The sequence below is a fragment of the Chinchilla lanigera genome, unplaced genomic scaffold (assembly GCF_000276665.1).
Source record: "Chinchilla lanigera isolate Chin_1 unplaced genomic scaffold, ChiLan1.0 scaffold00046, whole genome shotgun sequence".
Lineage (NCBI taxonomy): Eukaryota > Metazoa > Chordata > Mammalia > Rodentia > Chinchillidae > Chinchilla > Chinchilla lanigera.
Genome location: NW_004955447.1, coordinates 15,324,296 through 15,333,517, shown reverse-complemented (window position 1 = coordinate 15,333,517; position 9,222 = coordinate 15,324,296). Strand labels below are relative to the sequence as shown.

Here is a 9,222-nt window from a genome sequence, read left to right as displayed (position 1 = left end):
CTAGTACATTAGTACATTTTTGCAGTGCATGATGTTCACATTCCCTGTGGGGAGTTGGTACACATATAAAACACATCTCAATTCTTTCTCAACCCCCTCCCCTCCCCTTCCCATGTCCTCCCATCTCTTGATACCCTTGAAGTTTTATTCAAGAAATATTTCTCTGATCCTACCTCAAAGACATTGTCCTACACTACTGCTATTGAATGTATAATTTAGCTTTTATATTTCTGTCTTTTGTCTTCTTGAGTCTTATCGTTGTGCAGGGTAATATTTTTATTTTTCTCCACACAGCGAGATGATTTCTCAACCCTTATTTGCCAAACAATGCTTCCCTTTCCTCACTGTGTTTTATGCTACTTTTGTACATATGGGTATATACGTTTCTATCTTAGGTTCATTCTCCCCCGAAACAGACCTTGCAATAAGGACACGAATGTAGGCAGATCATGTGTGAGATGATCCATGAAACACTGGTAGAAGAACAAAGCAAAACAGAGCAGAGAGAGTCCAGTATGGGCTGTAACTGAGTACATGGGTACTATGCGTGAAAGGCTCGATGTGTCCCAGCAGCACTAGATGACAGTGTATCAGCGCCATCCCAGTTGGGGGAAGAGGCAGGTAAGGTATTTGTCCGCCAACAACGTTTGGTCACCAACTGACAGCTGCTGCGGACAGTAAGGGCCCTTCTGGGTGCCCAAGCATAGGAAGGGGAGGCAGAGCCGTGAGAAGCTAAGTCTGGAGAGCACGGAGTACCCCCGGGTGGTAAATGCCAAAAGGATTACAGTACTGATGGCGACTGTTGCAGTCTCAATTTTATTAGCTCATTTCTCTGTTTCTGTGCCATTATTGTGCCTTTTGCATTTCTTTTTTTTCCAGATTACTTCAGTGTTATAGTATGCTTTCATAGTCTGGGAGGGCGAGTTCCTACTTTTGAGCCTTTGCACTTAAAATGTCTTCAACTATTTGCAGACCTTCATTTTTTCATATCAACTTTAGTTTAAATTTAGAAATTTCCTTTAAAAATCAGAACAACTCTTCTGATTGCATTGATGTACGCAATTTACATTGATTAATTTGGGGGAGAGATTTCATCCAAGAAACTTCTTTCTGTATATTCACATCTCCATCTATTTCCTTCATTAGAGTTTAATTTTTCACATGAATCTATTGTATAGTTTGGTTCTTTTAACTAAATATTTATGGTTTGGGTTGCCACAGTGAATGACACATCGCTGTTTCTCAGTATCTGCGGGGACCTGGCATCAGCACTTACAAGGATATAAAAACCCATGGATGCTCCAGTCTCTTATATAAAATGGTATGGTATCTGCATGTAATCTATACAAGTCTTCCTGCAGTCTTTAAATCCTCTCTAGATACCTGTAGTACCCAGTACAATGTAAACACTATGTAAGTAGTTGTCATGCTGTTAGTTTTTATGCTGTACTTGCAGGGAAATGATGAGAAAAAGTCTGTATGCTGTCAGGACAGAGGCAATTTCCCCCCTATTTTCATTCCACAGTTGGTTAATTCTGCAGATGTGGAACTCATGGATTCGGGACTTTAAACTATTTAATGTTACTTTTTCTAACTGAAAATAAATGTTATTAATTTTTTATATATTGTTTTATATCCAAAAATTGTATGAACTCTCCTTACAGTTCTAATAACTTAAGACAAGAACTTTATTAATGTAATTCATTACAATTACAGACTAAAGTGGAAAAAAACATATTGCTGACCTCGAATTAGCACAGTTATAGCATTTGATTAATTTTAAATTTTATTTAGGATTAACAGAGTTCTTAGGAAGAAAGACAAAGAAGAGTGTTCTTAACTATGTGAAGGTTAGAGGAAGTTTTTACTTTCAGGAGCTTTACAGACACTGTGTAACACAGAATACAGGCTTTAGCCAATGACATAAGGAAAACTTTTTTCTTCAGTGCTTACTATTTTACTACGGAATTTTGGGGGCATCAGATATTTTCCTAAGAATTTATTCATTTACCTAGTTTTCAAAACTATTGCCAAATAGCTGTCTATACTACTTTTTGGGTAACATTTTACTGAAGTACAGCCCAAATGCCATATAAGTCTTCTATTTGAAGTGTACAATTAAATGTCTTTTAGTGTATTTACAGAATTGTGCAATCATTACGATAGTCAATTATTCATAATACTCTTTGAAAATATTTTAAAATCTCCATTTTGCTTGGTTTTTGATCTTTTTTCAGTCTATACCTTATTTATCTTTGTTTTCTTCTGTTTTTTAAAATCAGTACTGCTAATTAAAGCTCATTAACTTCTTGAAAGAAAAAATGTATGCTTTTGTCAATATTGTTGGCTTGTTCTCTAATTTCTCTTATTAAAATTTATTTCCATCTTTGTTTTTATAATTTGTTTCATTAATATTTCTTTTCATTTTCCCTGTTATTCTTTTTCTGTCAAATGTTTAGTTTATTTTTAAATTTTCTTTTTTTATATGTATACATGTTTGTATATACATGTATACATATATGCATATATATTTATCAAGAGGGAAGAAAATGTAGAATCATGTATATGTATATACTATGGTTTATATTTAGATGTCTCCCCAAAGCCTCATGTGCTCACGGGTGGGGCTTTTGGGAGCAGTAGCTGGATCAGGGGTGCGTAAAACTGGATCAAGGATATATGATACTGGATTAGCTCACTGATTGATCTAGTATAGTTCTGGCTGTGGATGATGGACTTACTAAAGAAAGAAGCTCCACCTTTGGTGTAGGTGGTACCAACCAATACGTGGGTAGCCGGGATGGAATAAAAAGGGAAAGAAGGGGACCAGGGATATAGCTCAGTAGCAAAGCATCTGCCTGGTGAGTGCAAGGTCCTGAGTTTGATTCCCGGTTCCAGAAATAAAGAGGGGAGGGGGGAAGGAAGTCTTGCTTCTCCCTGTCTGTCATTCTGTGAACTGTTTCTCTCCTGCCATGTCTGTCTGCCATGCCTCCCTGCCCTGGAGCGAGCTGACTACAGACTGACACCTCTGCAAACTGTGAGCTGAAACATACCTCTCCTCTGTTACCTTGTGAGTGTCGGTAATTTGTCCCAGCCATGACAAAGTGACTAGGCTAGTACATATAAGTATATAAGATATATATAACACATATATTTATATACACATAAACATATATATAAAACATAAGCACATTATATAATACATATGTAGGTATTTTTATATAAACATATAAACTATATATGTAGAATATATGTGTATTTATTAGGAAAGAAGAAAATTTTTATATATATAGAAGCAAAAGAAAATTACATATACTGAAGAAAGTGTATACATTTTTCTCTCCAACCAATATTTTAGCTGCGGACTACAAATTTTGACTTATTATGGTTTTGTTATTAAATTCTAAGTATTATGTAATTTCCTTTTACATCCAGGGTCATTTACAAAAGTGATACTTATTTTCCAAACAGATGAGATAGTTAAATTACACATTTGTCAATAATTTCTTATTTCTTTATGTTTGGAAACCACTTAAATAAATTCTTTTTAACTTATAGAATTTTCCTGCCTGTTCGAACATATGTTCTATTTTTTTTAATCAACTTTATTTTTTTTAATTTTAAAGATAAAAGGAGGGAAACATTAACAGACATACAACATTTTACAACATCACAAGCACAGTACAGACAATACAGAGTTACAAACAAAGTGGTAGGGAATTTATGTTCTATTTTTTAAATGGCCCCAACTACATGCAAGATGAATGGGCATACTATTTAGTGTAAATTTTACAAAATGTTTTAATTGCTCAAATTTATTAATTATATGATTATGTCTTCGATATATTTATTTATAAGCTATCTGCTTTAACTATCAGTTTTTGAGAGAGCTATGTTAAAATCTCCAAGTGTAACTACCGGTTTACTTATTTTTTCCTGAATTTCTACCAGTTGCTGAATAAACTTGGAGGCTGCATTGTTAGGACATGTTAATAACGGCTGTACTTTCTCGTTTGTTGCTCTTTTTTCAGCGTGTAAGGTCCCTATTTGCCTGTCATGATTGCTAATCTGAATTCTATTGTATCAGACATCGACTGCTATTCCAATTTTCTTTCAATTCACATTTGCTTGGTAGGTCACTTCCCACCCTTCTGTGCTTTTCTTTTGTTGTTATTTTCTGTATCAAGTCTGGCTCTTTCTAGATCTTAAACAAACAAATGAAAAAACACATCTAAGAAACCCTGTTTTTAAAGTGGTATATTTTTAGCACACTCACTTTCATTATAATTGTAGGATTTATTTTTGCTTTCTTACTTTACTTACTTTACTTGACTACTTCTTTTCATATTTACCTGTTTTATTTTAATAAAATTATAATTCTGACTTATGTTAGAATAGTTGTGCCAAAGCTCAATTTATTATTTCATTTACCATGATACTTTGAATAAATGGTAGTTTCCACCAATTTGTGTGAGAATAATTCTTTACCTTAATCCACAATTGAAGTTCTTGTTCAGACCATAATCCATGAGGTAATATTGGAGCACCTAAAAATAAAATTATATCCATGTTAATTTTATAGTATTTCTTTTAAAATGAAATATCCATATAATTCCTTTTCAGATATTATTTCTCATCTTCACTATATAATTATCCATTTAATTTGACTAGACATTTCAACATTTGACTTAATGGAAGACATAATTATTAAATAAACCTTAATAGTATTATAATATACTACTCTCACTATTGAATTATACACATCTACATTAAAACATGTATCTGAATGTTTATAGAACTGTTACTTTTTTTTTTTTTTTTTGGTCTTTTTGAGACAATGTCTCACTATGCAGTTCAGGCTGGTCTTGAACTCACTTTGTAGCCCAGGTTGGCCTTGAACTCTCAATGATCCTCCTGCCTCAGCTTCCCGAGTGCTGGGATTACAGGCGTGTGCTACCATGCCCAGCAGCACTGTTACTTATATGAGCTCCAAAGTAGAAGCAAACCAAATGTCACCGACTAGGAAATAGATAAACAAAATGCAGTATAGCTATATAATGCAATATCCTTTGGGCACAAAAAAGAATGAACTAGTGATAAATGCCGTGACATGATGGACTTCAGAAACATGATGCTAAGTCAAACAAACTGCATTCCTAAGGAACCAGCTGTTGTATGATTCCATTTATATGAAATATCCAGACAAACTTATATCTGATGGCATGAGGACTCGTGGTTACCCGGAGCTAGAAATGGGGATCGACCGACCGCAGATGGACGTAACTGATCTGCTAGCAGTGATGAAAACGCTCTAAACTGCTTTGTTGCAATAACTGCACAACTCCTAACCTGTCTGAAATAGTCCTCAAATGTATACTTAAAACAGGAGAATTTCATGATAGATACATTGTATCACAGTAAAGATCTTTCTAAAAAGAACTACTTATTAGGGCCTTAATTATTACTGAAATAAAATTGTCACCTAGCTTACATCCTCCGAAATTACTATTTTCTCCATAGGTCTGGTTTTCTAAATCATACTAATGCAAATTATAGTATTATCTCAATGTTTTCAGCTTTTATTAACATTTAAATATGATTAGTATGGATTTTTACGTATATAACTTTGCTAAAAACAAGAGAACATCTTGTAGCAAAAGACTACACGTTTTAAAAAATGTTTAAATGTAGCAAAATTAAATACTTTAAAAATAGGCTTAAATAGAATATTCCGGCTGGCAGTATAGCTCAGTGCTACAGTGCCGACCTAAGGGTGCTCAGGGCCTGGGGTTTGATCACCAGCACTGAAAAAGGAGGAGGGGGCGGCGGAGAGCAGGGGCAGAGGTGTGTGTGGGGGAAAGAGCAGATCTATTCACCCTGAGCAGAACACTTTCTAGATCCCAGATACTCTGCCGGGCATTTCAGGTGTATTATGTCCTCTCGTCCTCACACTGACCTTTTAAGTAGATATTATTATTACAATTACTATTTCCCTTTTACAGTGAGGAAACCGAGACAAGGAAGGGCTGAGTAATTTGCCCAGGGTCAGCTAAATAGACAGGTAGAGAGGCAGATTTCAAACCAAGGATGGCTGACTTCAGATCCTGACAGTTTTTTCCCCTTAATTCCATCACTTTGCAATCGTCTTGCCTTGAATTCTCATGTTTTTACTATTGTTTTATCTAAGCTCTGGGAATGTGAACAACAGAAATGCATTAGGTCTTCCGTGGGAATGAGGATCGGGAGTAACACACAGAGATCACGCAGTCCACAAGACACAGTCGGTTTACTTCAGGCCGGATGGAACCTCCTTTGGGAACCACCACACGCACTTCTGTTGCAGAGCTCTCCTGCACACGGCACACGTGACAAACTCACTGCGCCGGGAGGCCACTCCGAGCACATCCTGTTTCCAGCAAGCAATAAAGCTGCGCGTTCAAACTTCCTTACAGAGTACTTGGAGAACTTGCTGCGTGAGGTTCTGTTTATTTCTGTTTAAAGAATGCAATTGGACGTTCTTATATTCCAGACCGGCCCCCTCGGTAACAGCTAAAGGCCCTGCCCTCCCCCAGGCTGCCTCACGACGTCCCCAGGGAGTCTCACTCCTCCCAAGTCCCAAGCTCTGCGACCTGGAAACCGCCATTAGGCTTAATTTAGTCCCAGCACTTAGATAAGATTTTAGAAGGGCACTTGGTCACCCTTCCACAAAACATATAAACACAGTCTCAGGGTAAGCACGGTACAGAAGCCAGCGTGTACAGAAAACAGCTAATCCCTCACTGAACCCAAAGGGAAAGCTATTTTCCCCTTTGCCTCGTTGTTAACTAGAGTTGATACAATTTTTCCCCAAGATATAGTACATTAGTCTGCTTTTCTCACTGCTGTAACAAAATACCCAAGGCTGGGTGGTTTGTAAAGAAGTTTACTTAGCTCAGTTTTGGAAGCTGCAAGTCCAAGATTAGGAGGCCCTGTTGATGAAGCCTCGGGTGAGGGGCTCGTGGTATGTGGGAAAGTCGCCCGGGTGATCACTTGGCATGATCTTGCGGCAAGAGAGGAAGCCAGGGTGCCGAGAAAGGCCAGTCTTGTTCTCTTTATAACAGCTCACTCTCTTGGAACTCACCAGGGTCCCAGGAGCACTACCTAATCCCTCCCAGGGCAGCACCCCCATGACCTGACAACCGTTTCCCATTCCCACCGCCTCTTAAGAATTCACCACCTCTCCAGACTGCTCTGCTGGGACACAAGAGCCCAACACAGGACAGCTCTGGGAGACCCTCAAGTCCTACTATCTCAGACGTGGACTTTAAATAGAACTACTAAGAGCAGTACTCAATACTAAAGCTCAAATAGTGCTACTATCTTCTACACCATAAAAACTGCACTGCTTTTGATCAGGTTCACCAGAATATTTATACTGCAGTATTATCTAGTAAAACAGATCTGGTTATTCTAAAAGTGGGGCCATTTTTCCTTTCCCTCTGCCAGGTAGGAAAAGACACTGTTTAACCTTGGCCAATTGATCCTTCACTGTTACTTGTTGGCTGCAGATTTCCTCACTGTGTCCCTCTTCTAAGACATTTTCCTCTTTCAGTAATGTCCCCGGAGGAAACCGTTCTCATTCATCAGATCGGCGGTGGCTGGCCCTTTATCATCTCACTGCTATTGCCTATCCTTTGCTAACTCATTTTTCGCTAAGGATGATGCATTACTGACACTTCTGCTTTTCTCTGGCTTGTGACACTTTGGTTGCTTTTAGATACATCGGTTGCATTTGCATAGTGATTGATTTTGATAGACTAGCTCCAAGTTCTGCTTACAGAGGTGGAGCATGTCCCCCAGGGCCATCCTGATGGAGCAAGGCTAAGGCTGATCACTCTGTGTACTTACCCTTTCCCCTTCCACCACGTGGAAGAGAAATAAAATTATTTTTAGTATTAAGAATAGATCTGAAGTGGAATGAAGACACAGAAGAGCAGCCTAGGAGCTCCCCAGGTAGTGCAGGGGACATTTCATCCTTTTGCTAGAAAAACATAGAGGACCTATTTTTTTATGAGACAGTTACTCAGCCAGCAGAGATGCTGTTTTGGAAATAAAACCCAAGACCTATCTCTTTTTAGGAACCAGCTGCTACCTTCCACAGCCACCGCTCGTTTACAGCGGCCTCGTCCTGGCTCCCCCAGCCCGCCCCTGGCAGTTAGCCCCCATGGGTGCAAAAATCACTGCAAGCACACCGCAGGCAACGCGCACGGAGAGCACACCTTCTTTCCATAGCAGAGCCACTTTTAAAACTGTATCTGCTTCCTTAATAAAGTTCATAAAGATTACCATCCCATTTTTTTCTGATAACAAATTTAAAATGCAGAAGGGGGAACACCTGCCTGCCTCAGGCGTGTGGGTAACCACCGGCTCCGTGGAGCTGGCTTAGGTCTGTTAGCTTGCGACCGTAAGCACGCCCATCTCTTCCACTGTCTCAGAGAAGGGGAGATCCAATCAATGAAACAAGGGCAATGAAAACAATCGTATTAAGAACAGAGTAACAGCCCCTGTTGCCCCGTCTCCAGCTGAGCGCTGGGGTAGGAGCTCGGGAAGGTCCCTGCAGTTGTGATTTTAAGTCCTGGGCGTTTTGAAAGGACGACTCCAGGGTCCGCCCTTCTCTACCTCACTGAGCGGGAAACAGAGCACTGGGCCCCCAGCACCGAGGGTTACAGCAAGGCAGTGGCTGGCGGCGGCGGCCCCCTCACCCGGCAAGGTGGAGCCTTGGAGACAAGGAACGCCATCTCCTCTCTGGTGCGCCGGCACCTTGTCACAGACGTCCTTTCCGCCTCGATTTTCCGTTTCTTTCCTCCCAGCCGGCTAAGGAAATCCCCGCTGTCTCAAACCTCAGCTCCTCCCCCGGCTTTGGCCGCACAGAGCTGGAGGGCCCGGCCTGGCACGCCCGCCCCTGCGCCTCCGCGATGAGGACGTCCCCATGCCCTGCCGCACCTGGGGCCCGCAGGACGGAGCTCAGAGCTCACCCACCCCGGCCGCCCGGCCACCGGGCACCCGCTCCTGCCGCGAGCCAGGACCGCAGCCGGCGCTGCGCGACCGCGACCCCTGCAGTGAAGCCCTGCGCCGAAAGCACTCTAAGTTCTCGGCGTCCGCCCCGGCCCGGCCGCGGGGGAGTCCAGGCAGCCGAGGGGGCGGAGGGGCGGGCCCGGGAGAGATGGGGGTTCGGGAGAGATG

The 9,222-nt window shown here is 40.7% G+C and overlaps 1 protein-coding gene across 1 annotated transcript in view; it reads right to left on the bottom strand.

Moving 5' to 3' along the window:
- Nmu (neuromedin U) overlaps positions 1–8,816 on the bottom strand; it is a 37,025-nt gene extending 28,209 nt beyond the window's left edge. Inside the window, exons 1-2 of the mRNA XM_005392882.1 lie at positions 8,742–8,816; positions 4,489–4,547 (exon numbers count right to left, since the gene is read on the bottom strand). The gene's annotated coding sequence lies outside the window, so the exon portion shown is untranslated. The remainder of the gene's footprint in view (positions 1–4,488; positions 4,548–8,741) is intronic.
- Positions 8,817–9,222: the final 406 nt, after the last annotated feature.